This window comes from Rhinopithecus bieti, unplaced genomic scaffold (genome assembly GCF_001698545.2).
Source record: "Rhinopithecus bieti isolate Rb0 unplaced genomic scaffold, ASM169854v2 scaffold_5750, whole genome shotgun sequence".
Classification (NCBI taxonomy): domain Eukaryota; kingdom Metazoa; phylum Chordata; class Mammalia; order Primates; family Cercopithecidae; genus Rhinopithecus; species Rhinopithecus bieti.
This window is the reverse complement of record NW_016805082.1, coordinates 835,584-854,195: the sequence shown is the minus strand read 5'-3', so window position 1 is coordinate 854,195 and position 18,612 is coordinate 835,584. Positions and strand designations below refer to the sequence as shown.

General features: G+C 43.6%; 1 protein-coding gene across 1 annotated transcript in view; it reads left to right on the top strand.

The window, feature by feature from the left end:
- The first annotated feature begins 3,300 nt into the window (after positions 1–3,300).
- Positions 3,301–18,612, top strand: part of TMEM45B (transmembrane protein 45B) — a 41,705-nt gene continuing 26,393 nt past the window's right edge. Inside the window, exon 1 of the mRNA XM_017871176.1 lies at positions 3,301–3,381. The gene's annotated coding sequence lies outside the window, so the exon portion shown is untranslated. The remainder of the gene's footprint in view (positions 3,382–18,612) is intronic.

Here is an 18,612-nt window from a genome sequence, read left to right as displayed (position 1 = left end):
CACTGAACTCCAGCCAGGGCAACAGAGCAAGACTCTGTCTCAAAAAAAAAAAAAGAAAGAAAGAAAGAAAAAAAAGAAAAGATAAAATGGACTTTGGGGACTCGGGGGAAAGAGGGAGGAGGGTGAGGGATAAAACACTATACATTGGGTACAGTGTACACTGCTCAAGTGATGAGTACACAAAAATCTCAGAAATCACCACTGAAGAACTTATCCATGTAACAAAAAATGACCTGTTCCCCAAAAACTATTGAAATTTTTAAAAATGTAAACATTAGCCACGAGTGTTGATGCACACCTATAGTCCCAGCTACTTAGGAAGCTGTGGCAGGAGTATCTCTTGAGCTTGGGAGGTCAAGGCTGCAGTGACCTATGATTGCACCACTGAACTTCATCCTGGGCAACAAGGTGAGACCCTGTCTCAAACACACACACACACACACACACACACACACAAAATAAAAACTAGTTTTGTCCTGGCACCTGGTTATTATAATTTGAGGTAGAAATAATTTTTGTTTAGATTTTTTAATATTAAGAAGCATCTCAGCCGGGCGAGGTGGCTCACACCCGTAATCCCAGCACTTTAGGAGGCTGAGGTGGGCAGATCACCTGAGTTCGGGAGTTCAAGACCAGTCTGAAAAACATGGAGAAACCCCGACTCTACTAAAAATACAAAATTAGCAGGGTGTGGTGGCGCATGCCTGTCATGCCAGCTACTTAGGAGGCTGAGGCCGAAAAATTGCTTGAACCCAGGAGGCCGAGATTGTGGTGAGCCGAGATTACACCATTGCACTCCAGCCTGGGCAACAAGGGCAAAACTCCGTCTCAAAAAAAAAAAAGAAAGAAAGAAAGAAAGAAAAAAGCATCTCTACCCACCAGTAACTATACAGTTAAGAGGTCACACCTTTGTTTCATCATCATAGGCAAGGTAAATATTACTCAAGAATATGCCTGTCCATAAAAGGGATCTGGTGACAGAGGACAGCCTCTCCCAGGGTAACTAACAGGCATCCAGGACTCCACTCTATCAGTGATTTCTAAAAAATGGGTGTGAACAAGTGCTACGATGAGACGTGTGATTAAGTTCCCGAGCTGACAGCAAATTTAAAAGATGCCCTCCCAGCTCCTGCCTGCGTGCCGCACATCCTCCAAGGTGCATGACTCCATTATCCTTTTAACTGATGCCACTACCTCTTGGCCATTACCACCTCCCAAGAGATCCCATCCACTCTTTTTTTTTTTTACCAGGGAAAGACCTGCTCCAGTTAATGCCTTATCCTTCACAGTGATTTTCTTTGACTTCACAGGAAGGGAGAGCCACTTGGTCAAGAGGCTTGCCCGCTGGATCCTGTGTCCTTCTGCACTGCTAATGTGTATCTGTGGCCCTGCTTTAAAACCCAAATACAAACACCTCTGCCATGAAGCCGTTCCTGATTGCCAGTGCCCTCAACAGTGGAATAACCTGCCAGGCATCTTACAGATCTAGACCCGTGGTTCTCAACCCCGACTTCCCCAGGCCTCCTGAGCAGTTTTTAATAGGTGCATCAGCCCTGGATTCTTAACAGTAAGTCTGAGAGGGAGACTTACCGCTTGCGTTCTTTTAATATTGTGCCCACGGTTGATGGGCAACACACACACAGGGCGCAGAGCCATTCCACGAGACCAGCCTCCTAGTGTGTCCCGAATTGGTTCCTTCCGGTGGGTTCTTGCTCTGGCTGACTTCAAGAATGAAGCTGCGGACCCTCGCGATGAGTGTTACAGTTCTTAACAATGGTGTGTCCGGAGTTTCTTCCTTCTGGTGGGTTCATGGTCTTGCATGACTTCAGGAGTGAAGCCGCAAACCTTCGCAGCTAGTGTTACAGCTCTTAAAGGCAGCATCCGGAGTTGTTCGTGCCTCCCAGTGGGTTCATGGCCTCGCTGACTGCAGGGTTGAAGTCACAGACCTTTGCAGTGAGTCTTACAGCTCTTAAAGATGGTGTGTCCGAAGTTGTTTGTTCTTCCCCTTGGGTTCACGGTTTCGCTGACTTCAGGAGTGAAGCCGCAGACCTTCGCAGTGAGTGTTACGGCTCTTAAAAATGGCGCCTCCAGAGTTGTTTGTTCTTCCCGGTGGGTTCGTGGTCTCCCTGGCGCTGGCTTCAGGAGTGAAGCTGCAGACCTTTGCGGTTTTAACAGCTCATAAAGGTAGTGCAAACCCAAAAAGTCAGCAGCAATAAGGTTTATTGCGAAAAGCAAAAGAAGAAACCCTCCAAAGCATGGACCAAGACCCCAGCGGCTTGCTGCGGCGCGTGCTGGCGCCCAGCTTTTATTCCCTTATTTGGCCCCGCCCACATCCTGGTGGTCTATTTTACAGAGCGCTGATTGGTCCATTTTACAGAGTGCTGATTGGTCCATTTTTACAGATCACTGACTGGTGTGTTTACAAACCTCTAGCTAGACATAGAGCACTGATTAGTGCATTTTTACAGAGTGCTGATTGGTGTGTTTACAAACCTTTAGCTAGACACAGAGGGCTGATTGGTGTGTTTACATTGGTGTGTTTACTATCCTTTAGCTAAACAGAAAAGTACTCCAAGTCCCCATCCCACCCAGAAGTCCAGCCAGCTTCACCTCTCAGTAGCTTATAGAAGAGGATGCTGCTGCCACAGCACAATACCACAAAGAAAGTCACGCCTCCTCAGCAGGAAGCCCCGTTCTCCGGGACCGGGACTTTGTCTCCTTCTTAGTGAGCACCTGGAACTGTGCCCACCTGTCACATCTGTTATCAGATGGGAACATGGCAGATTTGCTGAACGAATGAAAGAATGAATGAATGAATGAATGAATGAAGTGACACTCAAAGTTAGCCACCAAACTTAGACTAGAAAAACTGGGTTGTGGACCCTGATGGACGGTTGGTGCCTTCTTCCTTTGCTGGACGGTGATCTGTGGCTGTTTCTCGGGTGTGTTGGTAGTAGTTGCCTGGCTTGGTAACAAACACTCTTCGGAGCCACAGCTTCTGCTCGGGATCCTCGCCGCCTCCCAGGTCCTGCGATCTCTTTGCATCCCAGGAGGTCACGGTTGGTTGCAGTCCTCCTGGGTGACTCAGGAACCAGCCCCTCCTGAAGCACACAGCTTAGGGAGTTCCCGGGGCCAGAGACATCTCCAAGAGAAAGTCAAGGGCCTGGAGGAAGTGCAGACCTGACGACAGAGGCCCCGCACGCTGGCCGGGACCGCGAAGGGCGGTCAAGGGTGGAAAGGGGCTGGCTGCTGCCAGGCCTGGCGTAGTGGAGCGGGGCGGGGCGCAGCGGGGCGGGGCGGGCCTGGAACTGCACCTGCTTCTGGGCGGACGCGCTTGGCGTGCGGCGCGGGCTGCAGACGGCTGCGAGGCGCTGGGCACAGGTCAGACGTCCGTACCCGCAGGGGGCTCGAACCTGGAGGAGGGCTCGAAGCGAGAGAGGGCCCCGCCAAGGAGCGGGGCTGTGATGGAGAGGGGGTTCCGACTCGCAGGGGACCTGCGGGGGAGGGGACGCGGACAGGGAGGGGCTACGGACTGGGAGGGGCTCTGGGACAGGGTTGGAGGCTCCGCTAGGGGAGGACGGGAGGGGTTGGAGGGCCCTGGTGTCGCGGAAGCCCATCTGGGGCCCCCTCCGGGCTTCGGAAGCGGTGCGCACACTACTCCCACCGCCCCCAGGTGCCTCTGTCCGCCTGGCCGCGGCGCTGGAATGAATATTCCTCAGTCCCCCGCGAGTCAGGTCTGCTGCGTTGCCGGGTGAGGGGAAGGTGTGAAGCCCTCGACCTCCGTCTGCCCCGTGAGTCCGGGGACGCGCGCCCCTGGGGATGCCATCTGGCCCCTGGGCTGTGTCCAGTCGCAGCTCACATAGCTCTGGGCACTGGTACCCCGACTGCCTTTCCTTGTTAGCTGCAATACACAAATACACGAGCCAGATCCTTTCCTGAGGCCAGGAAGCCTGGAATCTAATAACAAGGCGGTGGATAGAGTCCCTCGAGCCAGTGCTTAGCTTCCGCTAATGGAACCGTGGATAGAAGCGGATGTCAGGCGCAGTGGGGGAGAAATTTGCTGGGGTGGCCCTGTCTAGGGCCAGAGAAACAACCTCTGAAACTTTGATCCAGTCCTAGAGGGAAGAAAGATGTGAGTTTCAGCCAGGGAAACCTAGCACTTTAAGAAATAGAAACCCTTTCAAAATTTGAGGGCAGGTAGCTCTCCTAAAAAGTTGCAGAAATGGCCACTTCTTTCACGTTCTCTTCGACCGCTTTCTGCGGTGTCTGCCGTTTTCCTCCTACCGCGCCTTTTTGTCTCCTAGGGTTATATAGCCTTCCGAACAGACCTGCCTACAGCATTTTACCTGCAATTTAACACTCATTTTAATAGGAAGCATGGCTTATTGTTCATGAGAAACGTGTACTGTTTTTAACCAGATGTGTAATATCTTCAGTATAACCTGGATGTTGTGCAGTGGAAAGTTCCGGAAAGAATCGGGACACATGGTTAGGTGGGGCCCAGTAGCGTCACACTTAGCTCTCCGTGACTGTGAGCTTCTTGATTGAGTAAGGATATTGGCTCCCTCTGTTCCTGGGGTTTCAGGGAAAAGATATGGAACTGATAGGAAGGTTTTATCGCATATGGCCCACTGATTTTACAAGCGGAGCTGCCTGAGATAAGCAGAAGGTGAGGCCTGACCTCTGGCTGTGCATTATTTGTTATGATATTACAGGAGCCAAGCATTCCATTTCCTTCTTTTTAGAGAGCTTTGATTTCCTCTCACATCTTCATGAAGATGGAAACAGTGTCTCAACTTACTTAGCCTCAGGCCACACCTGTTCCCATTTAGTCCGTGAGTTCCTCCCGCACCCTTCTGATCGGTGTTAACAGGTTGTGATGGCTGAATCGAAGCTATTGAATCTCACATTTGGCACCAGTTATTTCTGTTTCTCATCTCCCCCCTACCTTCAGTTAAACATCGGCTGCCACACTTAACTGTTCAAAGTACAGATGTTACCTGTGTTGGGTGTAATCGAAAGATTATCTCTTTTCCTCAAATGTAAAATGGGTGAGGACAGTTTCACCACACATAGAGTCAAAGTCCTTGCTATTGCAAAACTTTTTATTGTAATAAAATTGAAGTCACTAGTGTGTCATCAACTAATGGGTACTTATAGACACATTCCATATTTGTTTCTATAGACAGGTCATAAGACAAACACTAGATTATTCCCAGTATGAGACCACAGTGAATATGAACAATTAGAGGCCACAGGTCAGTGCTGTCTTCCTCACACTTTCTTTGAACCCTTAAGCTTCTACCCTTTTAACCAGCCAGCCCTCTCCTCGAAACCTTCACTGAGGCTAGAAACAAACACAAAGACACTATTCGAATTTTAGCAAATTTTGTCTCTCTTTCCTGTTCTATTGTGTAAAAATTAAATGGCCACAAGCTACACCACTGGAGGAAAAAGGAAAGTCAAAAGGTGTATCAGCCTCCTGTATGTGATGCAGCGTTCAACTGAATATAGCACGGTACACATCCACGTTCTCCTTGCCAGGACTTAGATATCCTAAGCCATTATCTTGCTGGTTGTTGAAATCATAATGAGGCTTTACAGAGCACAAGGTGATGTTTGTAAACAGCACTGTTCAGGGAAGATAAGAATCCATATTTCGAAAATAAGGAGATGGAAACAGAGATATTGTGTATGTGGTCCAGGGTTCGTCAGTAATTAAATGGCAGAGCCAGAACTTAAACCAGCATTCCTTCCAGAATACCACAGCTGCCTCTGGAGTGGTTTTTGTTGTTCTTGTTGAATTTTGTGATGGAAGATTGTGATTTGTTTTTCTTGAACACTTAATATGTTTTCTGACTTGAACTGTTAGAATCTAAACTTAGAAACTCTCTTGTTTGGTATATCTCATGCCCAGCTTTGTTCCATATAATTACAAATATATCTTAGAGCTGGGTATAATCTTAAAGATTGTCAAGTCCAATCTTGTGGTTTTTCAAAGAAGAAAACTGGATTCAAGAAAAATAAAGCAAGTACCTCATGTTGCTTCCCCAAATCTACTTCATTGAAGAACTGGAGCTACAAACAATGTTCAGATTATTGCTCCTTCTGTCATGCAGTCCCTTGAGAATTTGCCAAATGTATAAATCCAGTGACTTACTTTGATGTACTTTTTTGGTTTGCGGTCTGTGACAGCAAACATAAAACCTCCCTCAAATGCCTATGGACCTTCTAACTGTAGCCGTTATTATAGTGGCTAAAGTTCTAACTTCTGTTCTAACTGTGCTCCTGGTTCCATGACAAACAGAGCTTTACTTGTCTTATTCCTAGCACAGTGCCCTTAGCAGGCATACATAAAATGTGGTCAATATGTCAGATAAACATCTGAAAAAGTGTGAGATGTTATTAGAAGTTCATTCAGCTACAAGAACAGAAAATCCTGCTACAGCAGCTTAAACAAGTAAGGAGTTTGTTTTTCTCAGAGAACGAGAAGTCTGGAGGTGAGAAGGCTGGGGCGGGGAAAGGGGTTCCGATGTGAACGCCATGTGAGACAGGTTCCTTCTGTCTTCCCGCACCACCCTCCTTAGCGTGGGGCTTTCATCTCCACTTCCCCAAGTTGCAGCAGAAAGATGGGCAGAGGCATGTGCCAGTAGAGTCTTGTCTTGTCTTGTCTTTTCTGTTTTCTTTTCTTTTCTTTCTCTCTCTCTTTCTCTCTCTCTCTCTCTCTCTCTCTGTCTCTGTCTCTTTCTTTCAAGACGGAGTCTCGCTCAATGGCACGATCTCGGCTCACTAAAACCTCCACTTCCCGGGTTCAAGTGATTCTTCTGCCTCAATATCGGAGTAGCTGGGATTACAGGGGTGCGCCACCATGCCCAGCTAAGTTTTGTATTTTTAGTAGAGATGGGGTTTCACCATGTTGGTCAGGCTGGTCTTGAACTCTTGACCTCGTGATCTGCCCCCTCAGCCTGCCAAAGTGCTGGGATTACAGGTGTGAGCCACCGCGCCTGGCCTGTCCTTCTCTATAATAAATAATAGTAATAACAGCTTTTCTGGTAGCCCACCCCAAAAGACTTCTTATATGTCATTGGTCAGAACCATGTCACATACACACTGTTAACGGTAAGGGAAATTGAGAGAATCTAGTGTTTTAGATGGACAAGTTGCCAATATATCAAAATAAGAATTTTGGGCCAGGCACAGTGGCTCACACCTGTAATTCCTCCAGATTTGGGAGGTCAAGGCTGGTAGATCACCTGAGGTCAAGAGTTCAAGACCAGCCTGGCCAACCTGGTGAAACCCCATCCCTACTAAAAATACAAAAAATCAGCCGGGCGTGCTGGCAGGCGCCTATAGTCCCAGCTACTCAGGAGGCTGAGGCAGGAGAACCGCTTGAACCCAGGAGGCAGAGATTGCAGTGAGCCGAGATCATGCCACTTGCACTCCAGCCTGGGCAACAAGAGCAAAACTCCTTCTCAAAAAATAATAATAGTAACAAAATAGGAATTTTGTTAATAAGGCAGGGGAGAGAATGAACATTGGGTAGGCAGCTAGCAGTGTCTGCCATAGTGTGTTTTATGAGTCATAGATCCTGTCTCTAAATAGATTGTTATTTGTTTTGGTTTTTTGTTTTACTACAGTTTGTTTTGCAGTGGGTCTAGGGGAACTTTTTTAAATGGTAGAGTGCAAGGACCACTCTGAGAACTGCTAATTATGTAGGTCTGGGCTGGGTCTATAAATCTCCGTTACGGACTGGCACGCCAGGTCATCTGAGGGCAGGTGGTTGCGGGAATACATTTGGAGAAACACTGAATATCGGGTAGTTTAGCAGAAGCACCTTCATTTTTTTTCTGTTAGCTTTTTGCCTCACTCCTCTTGAGGAGTATTACTTTATTTTTTAATTTTCTACTTTGGTCAACATAAATCAATGTATAATCTTAGAAGTCATTCGTTGTAGAAGGTTTTCATTGAGTTTATACCGAATATATAACCCTAGCGGCAATTACTTCCAATGCTTTGGGTTGTGTTTTTCTGATATTAACATATCCTAAATAGCGTGCAAATACTGGCCATTTCTTCTTCTCTTTTCCAGTTCTGGATGACATCTATTGACATCCCACCTGGAAGGATGAGGGTTTAGCTCCTTTACACCCCCACCCTCCCTCTCACCTTTACATCCCTTTCTTTTAAGTTCCCAATATGGTTATATCCTAAATTTCTGATATGTCAATGTTTGGCATTTACATTATCATGACCATGTATATATTTTTCCCAACTAAGGCATGCAATACTCCATGATCTTTACATTTCCGTTCTTGACCAATCTTTTCCCCCACCCCCTGGAACAAGGTGTAGGAATTGCTACATTTTCTTTAGTTGTTTAGTTGTTTGAGAACTCATCGCCAAGGAGACATTTTCTGGAGCCAAGGAAACTCATGGGGGCCCTCTGAGTGCTGCTAATTGCATGGAGCTGTTGAGTGGGGAAGAAAAACCAGGCCGCCATCAAGAAGCATTTGGGGTAAATTTTCTAAGCACATCTGAAAAGCAAGAGTCTAGAACCTCCACGGTCCCTGTCTGTTGTGATTTATTTTCTCATTCTAAATACATATACACTTTTTTTTTCTATCTAGGCCATCTCTTGTGGAATACATATGTACTTTCATACCCAATTATGTACAGTTTTGTAATTTTACGCCTTTTTCTTGAAGAAGGCTCCCAAAAGTGTCTAAGATTCAGGCCCCATAAGATGCGGTTGCTTTTTGAGCTTGTGCCCATTTAAGATGTCACTTTTCTTCCTTCACACTTGATTGCTGGTTTGGCTGGGTATGGACATTAATTAGAAATCATTTCCTGTCCCAATTTTGAAAACATCGCTCTACTTTCTTATGGTGCTGTTGAGAAGCTGATGCCATTCTAATTCCTGATCCCTTGTATTTCGTTTTAATCTCTGGGCATTTGTAGGGTTTTCTTTATTGCTCATATTCTGATATTTCATGATGTTGTTCTTTAATGTTGGGGTGGGGTTTTTTGGTGGAGGGGAAACAGGGAGGTATTGGTCACTGTCTTAGGTATTTTATAGGCCTTTTCAATCCAAAAATTACATTCTTCAGTTCTGAGTGGTTTTCTTCTGTTATATAATTTTCTCGTTCTTTCTTTCTGAAGCTTAAATTACTTAGACTGAATCTGAAAATGGGATCTCTTGGATCTGTCCTGTAATTTCACCTTTTTTATTTAAAAAAAAATCCCATGTTTTTTCGTTCTAATAAATCTTCCAACACTGCTATTAAATGTTTACATTCTACCATTATATTTTTAATTCTCAGAAGCTTTTATTGGCGAGAGGTGTGGTCTTCTAAATGGTTTTTACAGTATCCTGTTCTCATTTCATGAATGCAGTATCTTCTATTATTTCTCTGAGAATATTCATTCAGTACTTTCTCTACATTTTAAAAGTTTTCTTCAGCTACCTACAATGTCTGTGTATATTTTCAAAGTGACTTTTAATGTTGCTTTTGGCCCGCCTTTCACGTTGGAAGCTTTATTCACATGTACGTGTTTAGGGACGATGTGCGTCGTCTGTGAGCGTGGCTTGTAGTTTGGCAGCGTCGTCTGTGAGCGTGGCTTGTAGTTTGGCGGGCTTCATTATAGGGTGGTTAGACAGAGAAGGCTTTTTTGATGGCTTATCATTGTCTGTCTCTAGTGCTTTCTAGTACATATAATGGGTTTCTCTGTAGAAAGATCTCATTTCTAGGCATTTATTCCTGTTTGAAAAAAGTCAAATAATAACTTAGATGTATTTATTATGTCATCTGCTTAATAGCAGAGGTTCTTGTTGTAAGGTGGATACGTGGAAGTCTAGGATTCAAAATGGGAAACGTGTCCTTGACTCTGCCTCCACTTTGAAGTTCCTGATGTTCTCCACGTTTTCTTTTCTATTGAAAGATAAAAATAAAAAACTCCGAGATATTCGGGAATGAAAACTCTTTGAATACATGTACAACTAATTACTTTTTGATAACTATTTGCAAAATATCCATTACCCACCTACAAGGAAACAGTCACTAATCCAGAATACATTAGGGCCTCTGGAGATGCTCCGTGTCTTGCCAGTGTTTCTCTTTACGAGTTGTGTAGGTGGAGGGCTTAGCTAAGATGGAAAGGCATCATTGGCACAGTGTTTTTCTTTGCTGGATTATGTTGGGAAAACACTTTTCTAATACCTCTAGAATTTGGGACAGAAATTCTGTCCTTGAAGATTACCCTCCAAATCCGTGCAGTTTTTCCCTTGTGCAGCCCAACAGTGATCATCAAAACTTGGAGCAGATTCATCTTTTTTTTTTTTTTCTGGGAAAGGTTTAGATCAGGTGAAGGGAACAGGTACTACGTAGGATAGGAATAGTCCCTGCTTTAGCTTCCTAAGGCCTCTCTCTTGGAAAGCCTGCCCATTAGACCCTGGATTTTTTGCTGTTAGCTTTTCCTTCTTAGATGCCTTCAAAAAAGACTGCAAACTCCCTGACAGCAGGGGCCCAGGCTTGTCACCTCTGCAACTCCATCGCCCAGAACAGTGCCTTATGCATAATAGGCACTTGATAAATGTGAGTTGACTTAAATTGACCCTATTATCTGTTTTAAACTAGCCCTTCCTACCTGTCCCCTTGCTATTTCCTCTGTTTCTCTTACATCTTTTTATGTCACCACCTCTTGGATGATGCTACCTCATTCTCAAATCTGATGGTATGGAATAGCTATAAGAAAACAAACTTGGAAGATCTCTAATTACTAGGACTCTAAGTAGAATTTCCAGGATTGAAAACTCCCCATATCACCTTATTAAATATCTAATTATTTCTTAGGTTATCACCAACCAACCTGCATTGGGTTCCTCCTGAGCCACAGTTCAGTTTGGATTATGTTTTCCTCATGTTCCATCCCTTGACTGTCATGCCCTTCCCTTCCTTCCAGTGTCTTTGATTGGCCTCCACTTTGATCCAGAGCTTCTCTTTGATCTGTTCTAATGGTCATTTTTCTGCCTCCTCCCCTACATCGATCTACCATCTGGTATATTTTATACATTATACAAAGCACATTTTTGCACCAGTTTCAGAATACCTACCTGTCAATCAAACAGACATCTTTCAAACCTAACTCAGACCCACGATGAGAGTCTCTCTCTTCTGGCCATTACTGAGATAGCTCCTGCTTTGGTCTCACTGGGGCTGTTTATTTCTCTATGGGAGGTTCTAGAACAGTAACTAAACTACAGTGCAAAACAGTGGTCTATAGATTAGTGTTTCTCAATCATCAGCACTAACAATAGAATCTAAACTCCCAAGGACCTGGAGACTTGGCTGAGAACAGCCTGGCATAAGTGCAGTCTCTCTTAATACTAAAACATGTATGCTACCCCAAAATATGTCTGTATCTGTTTTAAAATGAAAACCATTTTTCCAGAATCTTTAGGTGAAATTGATACTCAAGTATTATGTTCATCTTGTGATTTCAGATATCATCTTGGGGGAGAGGATTCACATATATGCCAGTCTGTGAGACACAGTAGTAGAAATCAAAGGACTTATCTAGCGCTAAGAATTGCATGAAAATAGTGATGGTACCAACAACTTTACCAATGGCTAGATTTAGGAGACAGTGTTCTCTTGATTCAACATTAAGGCTAAGCTGCATCAGTTCAGTTCAGTTCAAGAACTATTATTATATAATATCAAGCTTGTGCTAGTTTATGATGGAGATAATAAGGTCTCTGCTCTTGAAGATTCTGTAGACTAACGGGCAAGACATATGTCACTATATAATTTTAATATAACATGATAAGTGATAAAAATCATGGTATGTATAAGGTCCTTTGAAAACACAGAGGTGGGCACTTAGCCCAGCCTGGAGATTTACAGACGCTTCCTGGAGGAGATAAGGCCTAAATACAGAAACAAGTAAGAGGAATGAAAAGGATGTGCAATTTAGAGAGACAACATGAGCAAAGGGGACACTGTCAGGTTCACGGCAGGGAGAATTGGAAAGTGATGCTGGAGAGGAGCCACATCCAGGTATACCTAATGCAAGGGGACGTGGACCCCTCCACAGGCTGCTGGTTAGCCAGTGGAACATTTTCCATTCTCTAGTAGTGTAGTCACATGTACACGGAAGGTGGAAAACTGGCTGCGGGGTGGAAGGATTCATGGACAGCAGGACTAGAGGCCTCGCAGTCGTTTAGGAAAAAGCCAGTGAGAGCCCAAATGAGATCATTGCTGCAGGCACAGAAGGGAAAGAGAAAATAACAAGATACTTGGGGAAGTGAATTTAGCAGAATTTTGGTGTCTTTGGTGGCAACGGTGAAGGGAGAAGAGAGTCCGGAATGACTCCCAGGATTCTGGCTTTCTGGGTGACTGGACCTTAAGCCATTGCCCAAGTTTGGGATATGAGAAGAGAAGCCGATTCGGTGGGGAAAGAAGGTGGTGAATTCAGTGTTGGACATACTGACATGAGATGTCTAAGAAACATCTATATGTTTCTGTGCATGTCTGTCCATTCGGCAGGTTGTTGGATCTAGGAGTCTGAGACTTAGAGACAAGGTCAGAGCTGGAGATGAAGTTGTGGGAGTCAGCAGTGTGCAAATGGTGATTAATCCATGGGTGTGTGTGAGAGTTCTTGCAAGGGGAAGAGGAAGTGGAAGTAAGGGCTTATGCAAGGCGGACTGTTGAGTCAAGCGGAAGATCCCAGCCTCTGCCTCTTCACTAATGTCAGTGCTGAACAAGCTCACTAGCAGTGGATGCTGAGGGAAGGAAGAAAGGAAACTGTCTGTAAACTTGAACACTTTTTCTAAGAGGTGGAGAAGGCGGAGAGCTCAAGCCTTGAAGAAATGTTCCTTAGTGGCCTGGCATCTCAGAAACGTGACTCCATGACTTTGGAGAGATCTTCCCATTATTATTTTCCTTGAGCACCCAGAAAGAAAATTATGAACGAAATGTATTCTTTCACACGGCTGAGTTACGAATAGTGTTAATTACTGAAATATATGTAAGGGTTTTTTTTTTTTTTTTTTTGGTTGTTTGAAAACTAAGCCCACCTTTGAAGTCCAGAGATGTCCTTTCACTCTAATGTATGCTGAGGTGACAACTGGTAACTGCTTCTTTGTAGGTAATATCCATAGCCTTAGTTTCATCCTCCCTTCTCCGTGACTGAAACTTGCTCCAACTTCTACATTTCGTTTTTGTGATGTATTAATAAGGAGCAAAGACGTAAAGGGACTTCAGAATTCGGAAGAGCCATGGAGAGTCCCTCTTCCAAACTCCCTATTTAACAAATAAAGAAATGAGGACCCTCAGAGGCTATGTGTCTTGCTCAAGGTCACAGAGTGAATTCCTAGCAGCATTCAGGCTAGGACCCAGGTATTCTGACTCAGTGGCCAGTGTTCTTGTTAGATAGTGAGAAAATAGAATTTAGTCCAATTTGTTTTTCAATCTCGAATTCAGGATCCAGCAAAACTGCCTAATTTTCATGACAGTTTGAAGAAAGGCCCAGATCAAATGCCACCTCCTCTGTGAGGCCCGCCCGGTTTCTCAGGTGAGAGTTACCCACTTTGTGTGCTATGTGCTAGGACTGCTACCAGTACGTCCCAGGACAATCAGTCTTTCACAAGTATTGTCATGTGGCTCTTAACGACAGGGACATGTTCTGAGAAAGGTGTCGTTAGGTGATTTTGTTGTGCGGACATCCTAGAGTGTACTTACACAAACCCAGATGGCATAGCCTACTACACATCTAGGCTATGCGGTGTATACTGTCAGTACTGAGCATACGCCCTGTTAGCAGATGCTGAAGGGAGTCTGTAGGCGTGAGCACTTTTTCCAAGAATTGACTTCAAACCTGTACAGCACGTTACTATACCACACACTGTAGGCAGTTATAGCACAGTGGTAAGTATGTGTGTATCTAAACATGGAAAACATGCATTCAAAATACGGTATTATGGCCAGGCTCAGTGGCTCACACCTGTAATCCCAGCAGTTCAGGAGGCGGAAGCGGGCAGATCACCTGAGGTTGGGAAGTTCAAGACCAGCCTGACCAACATGGAGAAACCCCGCCTCTACTAAAAATACAAAATTAGCCAGGCATGGTGGTGCAAGCCTGTAATCCCAGCTACTCGGGAGGCTGAGACAGGAGAATAGCTTGAACCCAGGAGGTGGAGGTTGCCATGAGCCGAGATCGTGCCATTGCACTCTAGCCTGGGCAACAAGAGCAAAACTCCACCTCAAAAATAAAATAAAATAAAATAATTAGCCGAGCGTGGTGGTGCACACCTGTGCTCCCAGCTATTCAGGAAGCTGAGGTAGGAGAATCACTTGAACCCTGGGGGCGGAGGTTGCAGTGAGTAGAGATCGTGCCACTGCACTCCAACCTGGGCTACAGAGTGAGACCTTGTCTCAAAAAAAAAAAAAAAAGGTATTATAATCTTATGGGGCCACCATCATACATGCTGTCTGTCATTGATCGACCAAAATGTCATTATGCGCACCTGACTGTATACAGCTGTCTACTAGATTATAAACTCCTTGCAGATAAAACTACTCATTTTCTCATTATCCATTATATTATTTCCTTAGCGCCCAGAAGAATCCTGTATTTAATTGGCTCATATGGAAAATTTTAGAAAGAGAGAGACAGCAGGGCTGAGACTATCTTCTGCTCAGGAACCAAAACGAGCTGGGAGATAACAGTTCTTTTTCTTAGTAGTTGTATTCCATATCATGGTGAAATCGTGCCAGAACAAGCTTCAGACTCTTTCTAGTCTTACTCCTTCTGACCATGCTGTTCCAAAGAACCTCCCATACAGGATATAACAATGATGGCAGTAGCTGTCAAATTCTAAAAACGAGGATAGACCCTGAACTTCCTCAGACTCCTGAGGCCACTGCAGAGCAGGGACGTGACTTAACTGAAGTTCAGGACTATGGCCACAGTCACATCCACCTGTGAGCAATGGAGGACTTTCAACACGGAACCCCCTGCTTTCCCTGCATTCTGTTACTAAGCAGCTCATAGAATGCGAAGAGGTATTAACCTTGTTATTTGCAGAGTTACAAAAAGCTGAGTCAGGTAGGTTTGGCTGTATTCCAAAGCAAACCCATACCAGAAGCCACCTGAGAGTTCCTGCCGGCAAAGACAGATTCAGAATGTATAAAAACGATGAAAATAATATTCTATGATCACCCTGTAACTTCCTTACTGACCAAACACACGTCTCATTCCCATTAAAAAGTTACGCTCAGCCACTACCCTCTCTAGGATTATGTGATGTTAGACAGTAGTTTTGCCCATTTAGGGTCAGCTACTCAAAAGCAAAGAACAGCAACTTTAGGTCAAAAGTATATTCTCCTAGGAGAGAAGCCCAAGCCTCTCCCCCATTATTGCGGGATAGTGTACAAGCACCAGACTAGAGAGGAAGCTAGCACTTATTAAACATGTATTCTAGTCAGCTGCTAGACATTTTCTGGTAAGCCTCACAGAATCCCTCCAAGGTGGTATTAATGTCCCTGTTTTAGAAGGAGGAGTACTGAGACTCAGAGACATTAGGGAACTTGTCCAAGGTCTTACCAGTAAAAGTGGCAAAACCAGGATTAAACTTAGGTCTGACACTACATAGTTCACATTCTATTATGTGACTCTATTCCTCCTTAAAGGAAAATTTAGGAATTCAGTTTCCTTTAGGAAGATGTAGGAAATAGAATGTACTGAAACTAAGATAACAGGTGACTTAAGTCTTTTCTAACTCAGCCTCCCTCAGGCCCATGTGTGAATCAGTTTCTATCCTTTCCCTGAGACTGTTGGGAACATAGGACCATAATGTCTGTTTGATTTTACTTTTAAGTATATTCTTTTGGTCAGTCCCAATCTAACAAAATTTTAAGATTTAATGCATTCTATCCATGCAAGATAATTACATGTGGTTTTGCTTGTTTAAAAAGGTGGAAATGATATAGGGTAAAGAGAGCAAGTGACATTATCTAGTTCACTCCCACCATATAGACCATTGGCTGCAACTGCCTCTCAGCCTTTGCATGTGTTATTTGCTCTGACTACAACTCCACCCACACTACCTGACTAATGCCTGTGTGTTTTTCCAGGAAGCTTTCATGACACTACCCTCTATAATCTTTCTCCTATCTCCTCCAGGCTGAATAGGAATCCTCCCTTTGTTTTCATTGTTATGACTATTCTCTGTATACTCTAGTCAAGTATTTTTATATTAATCATAATAGTTCAATTAATCAGTTTTCTGATTCACAGTTTGAGCTGGTTATAGGCAAGGTCCTTCGGTAAAGAGTTGATGAAATTTACTTTTAAGAGTAGAAGGATAGACAAAATGCCAAGACAATTCAATAGGGGAAAAGGATAGTCTTACTAACAAATGGCTAGGACACTTGGATATTCACATGTGAAAGAATAAAGTTGGATCCCTACCTCACACCATATACAAAAATTAAGTAAAAATAGATCAGAGGTCAGGTGCAGTGATTCACACCTGTAATCCCAGCACTTTGGGAGGCCAAGGCTGGATTATCTGAGGTCAGCAGTTCTAGACCAGCCTGGCCAACATGGTGAAACCCTGTCTCTATTAAAAATACAAAATTAGCCAGGTGTGGTGGCACATGACTGTAATCCCAGCTACTCAGGAGGCTGAGGCAGGAGAATCACTTGAACCTGGGAGGCGAAGGTTGCAGTGAGCCGAGATTGTGCCATTGCACTCCAGCCTGGGAGACAAGAGCAAAATTCAGTCTCAAAAAATAAATAAATAGATCAGACACATAAATACAGAGCTACAACTATACAATTCTTAGAAGAAAACGTAGAAGTGAGTTTTCTGACCTTTGGTTAAGTAGTGGTTTCTTGGATATGACATCAAAAGCACAAACAAAAGAAAAAAAAAGATAAATTGGACTTCACCAAAATTACAAGCTTCTGTGCTTCAAGGACAGCATCAAGAAAAGACAACTCACAGAATGGGAGAAAATATTTGCAAATAATATATCTGATAAGAAATCTGTATCTAGAATAAAGAACTATTACAACTCAATGATAGACAAATAATCCAATTAAAATGGGCAATGTATTTGAGTAGGCATTTCTCCATAGATTTACAAATGCCCAATAAGCACATGAAAAGATGCTTAACATCACTAATCATTAAGGAAACAAAACAACAAAATACCACTTCATACCCACTAGAATGGCTAAATGAAAAAAGACATAACAAGTGTTGGCAAAGATGTGAAGAAATTGCTGGTGAGATTGTGAAAGGCTCTAGCCACTTTTGAAAAGTCTGACAGTTTCTCAAAATGTTAAACATAGAGCTACCATCTGACCAAGTATTCCACTCCTAGGTATACAGTCATCACCCTTTATCTGCAGGGGATATGTTCCAAGACCCCCAGTGGATGCTAAAACCATGGATAGATAGTTCCAAACCTTTTATACACTATTTTTTTCTAGATGTATATACTTATGATAAAGCTTATATAAATTAGGTATAGTAAGAGATTAACAATAATAGTAGGACTATATTAGAACTATATGTATACTAGAACAATTACAATATACTGCTTACAATTTCATGGATGAAGATTTATTTTTACTGTTGATCTTAGCAACCTCAGCATACTATTTTTTTCTTTCCTTATTAAGAACTTCCATGTTTCCACGTAAACAAAACACTTGACAACTTCTCTTTGGCATATTCGAACTGCCAGCATCACTCCTTTTTCATTTTGGAGCCATTAGGTAAAATAAGGGTTACGTGAACACAAGCACTACGATATCATGACAGTCAACCTGATAATCCAGACAGCTTACTAAGTGACTAATGGGCAGACTGTGTGTACAGTGTGGTTATGCTGGAGAAAGCGATGATTCATATCCAGGGTGGGAAGGCATGAAATTTCCTTGTGCTACTCAGAATGATCTGCAATTTAAAATTTCTAAATTATTTGTTTCTTGAAGTTTCGATTTAATGGTTTTGGACCATAATTGACTGCAGGTAACTGAGACTGCAGAAAGCAGATCCATGGATAAGGGGAGACTAGTGCATATCCAAGAGAAATGAAAACATCTATATACACAGAAACATGCGATTGTTCACAGCATCATTATTCATAACAATTCAAACATCCATCTACTAAGTGAATAAACAAAATGTGACACATCCATACAATTGAATATTATTTGACCATAAAAAGGAATGAAGTGGCCAGGTGTGGTGGCTCATGCCTGTAATCCCAGCACTTTGGGAGGCTGAGGCTGGCAGATCATGAGGTCACCAGTTCGAGATCAGCCTGGCCAATATGGTGAAATCCCATCTCTACTAAAAATACAAAAATTAGCAAGGCATAGTGGTGGGCACCTGTAGTCCCAGCTACTCAGGAGGCTGAGGCAGGAGAATGGCCTGAACCTGGAAGGCGGAGCTTACAGTGAGCAGAGATTGCGCCACCGTACTCCAGCCCAGCCTGGGCAACAGAGCAAAACTCCGTCTCAGATAAATAAATAAATGAATAAATGAAGTGCTGATACATGCTATATCATGGATGAATCTTGAAAACATTATGCTGA